Source organism: Grammomys surdaster, unplaced genomic scaffold, assembly GCF_004785775.1.
Source record: "Grammomys surdaster isolate TR1022 unplaced genomic scaffold, NIH_TR_1.0 125742, whole genome shotgun sequence".
NCBI classification, from domain to species: domain Eukaryota; kingdom Metazoa; phylum Chordata; class Mammalia; order Rodentia; family Muridae; genus Grammomys; species Grammomys surdaster.
Genome location: NW_021620574.1, coordinates 247,306 through 253,741, shown reverse-complemented (window position 1 = coordinate 253,741; position 6,436 = coordinate 247,306).

Genomic DNA, 6,436 nt, shown 5'->3' with positions numbered 1-6,436 from the left:
AGAGAGAGAGAGAGAGAGAGAGAGAGAGAGAGAGAGAGAGAGAGAGAAACACCCATTCACATTGAATAATGTAAAAGTGTTTAGGATAATTAGGATATGTTAGGATAATCATAGGAAAAACACATTTATCTTGATGTAGATTTCCTCCAGTGTTGAATTTAGAGGCAGAGCAATGAGTGCACTTCTTACTACGTTCTCCCAAGGTGACAGTTGTAGGTGACATGTGTTTATGGGATTTCTTTTCAAATGGAACAGACTCAAGGAAAACCAAACAGAGCTGGAAGGGATGTCCTTTAAAAATGTACATGAGTATTTTTGCACTTTGCACAAATACTCCTGCAGGCCAGTGTGCTAGTATATTCAGTTAGGCTACAGAGCACATTTTATTGGCATGCTTTTCTCTCAGCACCTTTGGTACTGGGGATTGAACTCAGCCTTGTGGGTATGCTAGGCAGGTCCACCACCACTGAGCTGTAGCCCCGTTTGTATTGGAGTGCATCCTACAAGACAAGTGATCCCCTGTGCGGTGAGCTCCTGAGAACTGAAGTTCTCTAGGAAGCCACAGGGTCTCAGTCCGTCTCAGTGCTGCGGGCATGGGCAAGCTTTCTTTAGTAGAGTGTTAGCTTGTTCATGTCTTTGAGTAAAGTTTAAATTTTATGGTAATTAGCTAACTGCACGATCATTGAAACTAAAAATAGAAAGTATTTCAGACCAGTAGAACTTGGAGTACAGTTGCTTTGGGGTTAGACTGTAAATTTGAATTGCCTTCATTGAGACAATTCAAGTTGGGGATGAGAACACAGGCTGATTTAAATGTAGTCTGCTGGGTTGTCTGTGATCTCTGAGCTTTGTGTTTCCTAGGGTGTTGCTTGTCCATTTAGACTCCTGCAAATGTATAGCTCATGTCTGAGGTTCTCTTGTTTCCTTCTGAAGAATGTGTGTCCACACGGGTGCGTGTGCAGTGCTGGGCTCAGTTCTGCCACGGTACACACCGCCAATCCTTGTTTAATTTTTATACGAAGACTGAGAAGCAATTTGAGTAAATTTTATTTATTTATTTATTTTTTTATTTTATTTTATTTTTGATTTTTTGAGATAGAGTTTCTATGTGAAGTCCTGGCTGTCCTGGACTCACTCTGTAGACCAGGCTGGCCTCGAACTTAGAAATCCACCTGCCTCTGCCTCCCAAATGCTGAGATTAAAGGCATGTGCCACCACTGCCCGGCTAAAAATGTGTAGCCCAGTCTGCCCTCAAACTCATGATCCTCCTGCCTTTGCCTCCTTCAGCAAATCCTACCGGCGTGTGCCACCACAACTGGCTTGAGTAAGTTTTAAAGGACTGGATATTATGGTTTGTTTCTTTTTCAGATAGCTCTTAGTGACACAGGCAATTTTAGATTTTCTAGGAACTTTCTAATTTGTAAGTTATATGATCCTTCTATTTTCTTCCTTTTAGCTGCTGGAATATCTGCCATTTTGCTGTGTTCTTTGCTCAGTAAAAGAGAATGAAATGGGTGGGTGAAATGGTTCAGTGCATAAAGATGCTTGCTGCCAAACCTATTGATTTGAGTTCGATCCCTGGGACCTACACGGTAGAAGGAGAGAACTAACCACTGCAAGTTGTCCTCTGACCTTTGCTTTGTCTTGTGGGTGTGTGTCCACTTGTGCTTTGTCGTGTGGGTGTGTGGGCACTCACAAATCTAAAAAACTAAAGAAAGAAAGAGGAGTTTGGCCCCTTGGGCTTGTTTTCAGACTTGATCACCTCTGTCTGTAATACATGGCATTAAGTTTTAAAACCTCCCTGAGGTCTCCTGTCATGAGTTGGAAGATGATAACAGTGTGCTTTGGGATGCTCTTGAACTTCTGTGTAGCTGTTGGCTTCGAACTTGCTGTCATATCCCTGCCTTACAGGTGTGTGCTGTGCCTAGCTCCTGGCTCTTGGCTCCCAGCTCCTCCTCTTCTTCCTCCTCTTCCTCCTTCCTTCCTTCCCCTTTCTTTCTTCCTTTTCCTTATTCCTTTCTCCTTCCTTCTTCCGTTTTCTTTCTCCTCCTTCCTCTGTCCTCTGCTTCTTCTTCCTCTTCCTACTGCCTTCCTCCTCCTTTTCCTTCTCCCCCCTTTTTCTTCATTGATAGGCTGACCTGTGAACTCTGTGCAGCTGAAGCCAGCCTTCAACTCCAGTTTCTTACCTCTTTGGTTCTAGCCTATAGATCGATGGCCACCATGCCTGGCAAAGAAGGAACTTGTTTTCATTTCTGCTGTGTGTGCAGTTCAGCCCTTCGCAAGATTTGTTGAGTTGTTTTTGGGAACTGAGGATTCCTGCTTGTTTTTTTAGTTTTAATTTTTTTTTAAAGATTTATTTATTTATTTATATGTAAGTACACTGTAGCTATCTTCAGACACCCATATGAGGGCATCAGATCTCATTGCAGATGGTTGTGAGCCACCATGTGGTTGCTGGGATTTGAACTCATGACCTCTAGAAGAGCAGTCAGTGCTCTTAACCACTGAGTCATCTCACCAGCCCTAGTTTTAATTTTTGTTTGTTTGTTTTTAAGAGAGGGTTTCACTGTGTAGTCCTGACTGTCCTGGGGCCGTCTCTGTAGACCAGGCTGGCCTTGAACTGAGAAATGTCCTCCTGCTCTATCTTCTGCATGTTGGGATTATAGGCGTGCACCACTACCACCCCTGCCTATTTCTGTTGGGTTTTTTGAACAGTTTCTTCATTCATTTTTTTCCCCACTCATCTTCATGTGGCTGTGATATTCTCAAGTACACTAATAAATTCAACTACTCAGAATCTAACTGAATATTCATGAGAAACCCAACCTAAAAGAATGAAGATATCATTTATAGCCTTTGGTTTACTAATAGCTATATAAAAGTTTCTTGTATAATTAGGTTCCTGGGGGATAGTCTGGGTACCTAACAGGCTTGTTGTTGGTTTATATTTTGAGACAGTATTTTATCTATCCCACACTGATTCAAACCGTCTTGTTGCAAAGATAAACATGAACCCCTGACCTCCAGCCTCCCAGGTGCTGGGGTTATGGAGTGTGCTGCAACTCTGGGTCTCAGATAGGCTTTTCTGAATCTCATTGTTTATTTTAACTTTTGAAAATTATTAAGGCCAGATGTGCTGAGCATACCTGTAACCTTAGAACTTGAACACTGAGGCAGGAGGACTATGAGGTTGAAGCCAGCCTGAAGTTATAAAGTGAGACCTCATCTCAATAAGGGAGGTAAGGAAGGGGGAAGGAGGAAGAAGTCAAGAAAGGATTCCTTTAATCAGAAGGAAGTGAGTAGGCTTGGTAGAACCAGACCCCAGACTACTCTGCTGCAGTGTGAGAGTGTTCTGTCAGTAAGGGCTTGCCCAGTGTCCGTCTCTCCTGAGACACTGCCCTGGCAGGCTTTTTTTTTTTTTTTAACATTTATTTTTGTGTTATGTGCATGTGTGTGCTGTGTGCCTGCTTGCACATGCATGTCATGGCACATGTGTGCCATGATGTCAGAGGGAACTTGGGTCATCAGGCTTGGTTGGTAGGAGCCTCTTCTTGATAATTTTTTTGTAGGCGTGTTTTACCTTCATGGAGGATGAGTACCATGTGTGTACCTGGTACCCATAGAATGCAGAAGATGCTGGATCCCCTGGAACTGAGAGACCATGTGGGTGCTGGGAACTGAGCTTACATCTTTTGGAAGAGCAGCCAGTGTTTGCAGCCACTGAGCTATCTTTCCAGTCTCCCTCCTTCCTTCTTTCCCTCCCCCCCCCTTTTTTTTTCTTTTTGAGACAGGGTTTCTCTGTGTAACCATGGCTGTCCTGGAACTCACAGAGATCCATTTGCCTCTGCTGCCCAGGTTCTAGACTAAAGATGTGTGGTACCACACCTGGCCTCCTTTCTTTGTTTTTAAAAAAGCACTTAATTGTTAGTTTTTGCAATTTTGTGATTTCTGTTTTTGTTATTAATTCTCCCCTTGCTTTTTTTTTTTAAACCCCCCAAGAGGTATGGAAATAAATGATTAAAATTCTTTGTCTTTCATAAAATTTCTTTTTTTCACTTTTTAAAAATAAAAGATTTATTTTAGAGAAATGATTTGTCTTCCAGTAGTTTCAAACTTTTAGAGTAAGTAGAAAACTCTGCACATTCAGTGTGTTTACAGAGTTGTACAGACCCCAACTGCACCCAACTGAAAGAAATGTCACCTCTGAGCCGGCACCCCTGAGCTCACCTGAGCGAGCTCTGCAGTCACTCAGGTACTCTGTGTCTCTGTGTCTGCTGTTTGAATTCTTCGGTAAGTGGGCTCCTGCAGTGATGTGTGCTCTTCTGTTCAGTCACAGGAGTGGGATCAGAGCAAAGCAGTTGTGTAGAAATTCTTGTATTACAGTGTTTTGGAAATGTAGACTTCACAGATGACTGATACTTAACTGTACTTTAAAACTGACATGTTAGAATCATGGTGGATGCAGGTTTTTCTTACTTGCATGGTGATGATCTTGTAGGATGTATGACATGCCTGAAGACTGTGCTGTGCTGCTGTGGTGATTGTTCACTGGAAGTGAGGCTTGAAGGAGGAGCTGCACTGGGCATGCTCATTGGCACCATGGGAATTCCAGAGCTGTTGGTCTCTGAAGTCAGTTCACTTGCTTCTTGTCAGGATTTGATTTAAAAACTTAAATTCCTCATGTACATAGGACAACACATGTTCTTTGTAGAAGATGTAAGAGCCATAGATAAAGCAAAGTGACAAGCTCTTCACACACTGAGGTGACGTTTGTGGGTATTCCCTCCCTCTCCTCCCTGGCAAGTGTCACTTGAGCTCTTCAGGAGCTGTGACTGGAGCTACATACTGGTAAGCATTTATTTTGACATCCTTTTTGTCTTTATTTTATTTTTAAAGTGAAATATGGTTTCATTGAGTAGGCCAGGTTGACTCAACTCATAATCCTCCTGCCTCAGCCTCCTGAGACATGGGAGGCTTCTGTGTCTTTCAGAGCCATCTGATTCTTTTCCTCAGCTCTCTTGTACTTCTCACGCCTTCTCTGCCGTTCGTCTACCATGGGTAAACTGTGAGCTAGCTCACTGGGCAGTTCTGCCATTTGTCTTTCTCCACGCGTCCCATGCCGTTATAGTTTGCTTACTTTGGGAGCTAGATTCTGCCTTCTTTACTCTTGATAGCACTTGTACCAGTGAGACCAGAACCAGCCATTTGCTGCATATTATGGTTTAGTGCAGTGTGTCCTTTTGATGGGTGCTATTTCTCATGTCAGGGTTGCAAAATGGAGGGCGGAGGGCAGTGGACTGTCTGTGGACATTTGCATTGACTTGATGTATGTGCCCTAGAGGCCCAGGATATTTCCAGTTCCTCTCTCCCCACTCAGCTTCCTCATAGGTCTGTTTGGCATATTAGCTAATAGTTTAAAATATGATTTGTGATAAAAATTCATGAAAAATTACATTCTAGTAATTTCCCCATACCGTTTGGTTCAATATTGGTATGTACACTCAGTGAACTCATACTTGAGAACTTTTTATGTCTGCAACCCTGAACTCACTGGACAGTCTCTTCCCTCTTCCCCAGTAACTGTCTCTAAGGGTCCTCTGGAAGAGCAACCACTACTCTTTAACTTGCTGAGCCTTTTTTTCCAGCCCCAAATTCTTAGCTTGTTATAGGCTTCTTTGTCTCATTCTTTTATCCATCCATCTGTCCATCCATCCATCTGTCCTTTTGTCCATCCATTTGTCTATCTATCCATCCATCCATTTAATTTAAAAATAGGGCTTTTTTTTGTTTGTTTGTTTTTCGAGACAAAAATAGGGCTTTCAACACGAGCCTTTCATCGCAGTACTAGACACAGGTAGATCTCTCTGAGTTTGAGGCTAGTCTGGCTACATAGAGAGATCCTGTCTCAAAATAAAGTATTAGCCTTTCTATTTAGCTTAGGCTGACCTTGAACGCACATCCCTCCTACCTCATCTTTAAGTGCTGAGGTCCAGTTGTGTACTACCATATCAGGCTTTCCCTGTGAAATCACTGCCCTTTCCTCTGATGAGGACAGCCCCCTTATCTTCTTCTAAGTTTCAGTCTCATGCTTAGGTCTTGACTCCATCCTGTGTTAATGTCTTACATGGTGTACAGTCTCAATGTGGAGAGCTCATTTTCTCAGTCAAAGGCCCTCCATTAAACGGTTGTGCATTTTTTCTTGAGCTTTTTGAAAACTCATTTTAAATGTGTAATCACTTGGTTAAGTTTTCTGCCTCTATGATAAATACCATGGGGAATTATGTGTGCTTTGCACACTCCTGTGTGCAGCCCTGAGCAAGGCAGGCCCATTGCAGCCTCCCTTGTTCATGACTCACTGAGTACCTGTATTAAGTAATGCTGAATGTAACTGGCCATCTGTGTGCTACAGATCTTTTTGAGAACTGTTGCAGGGTGT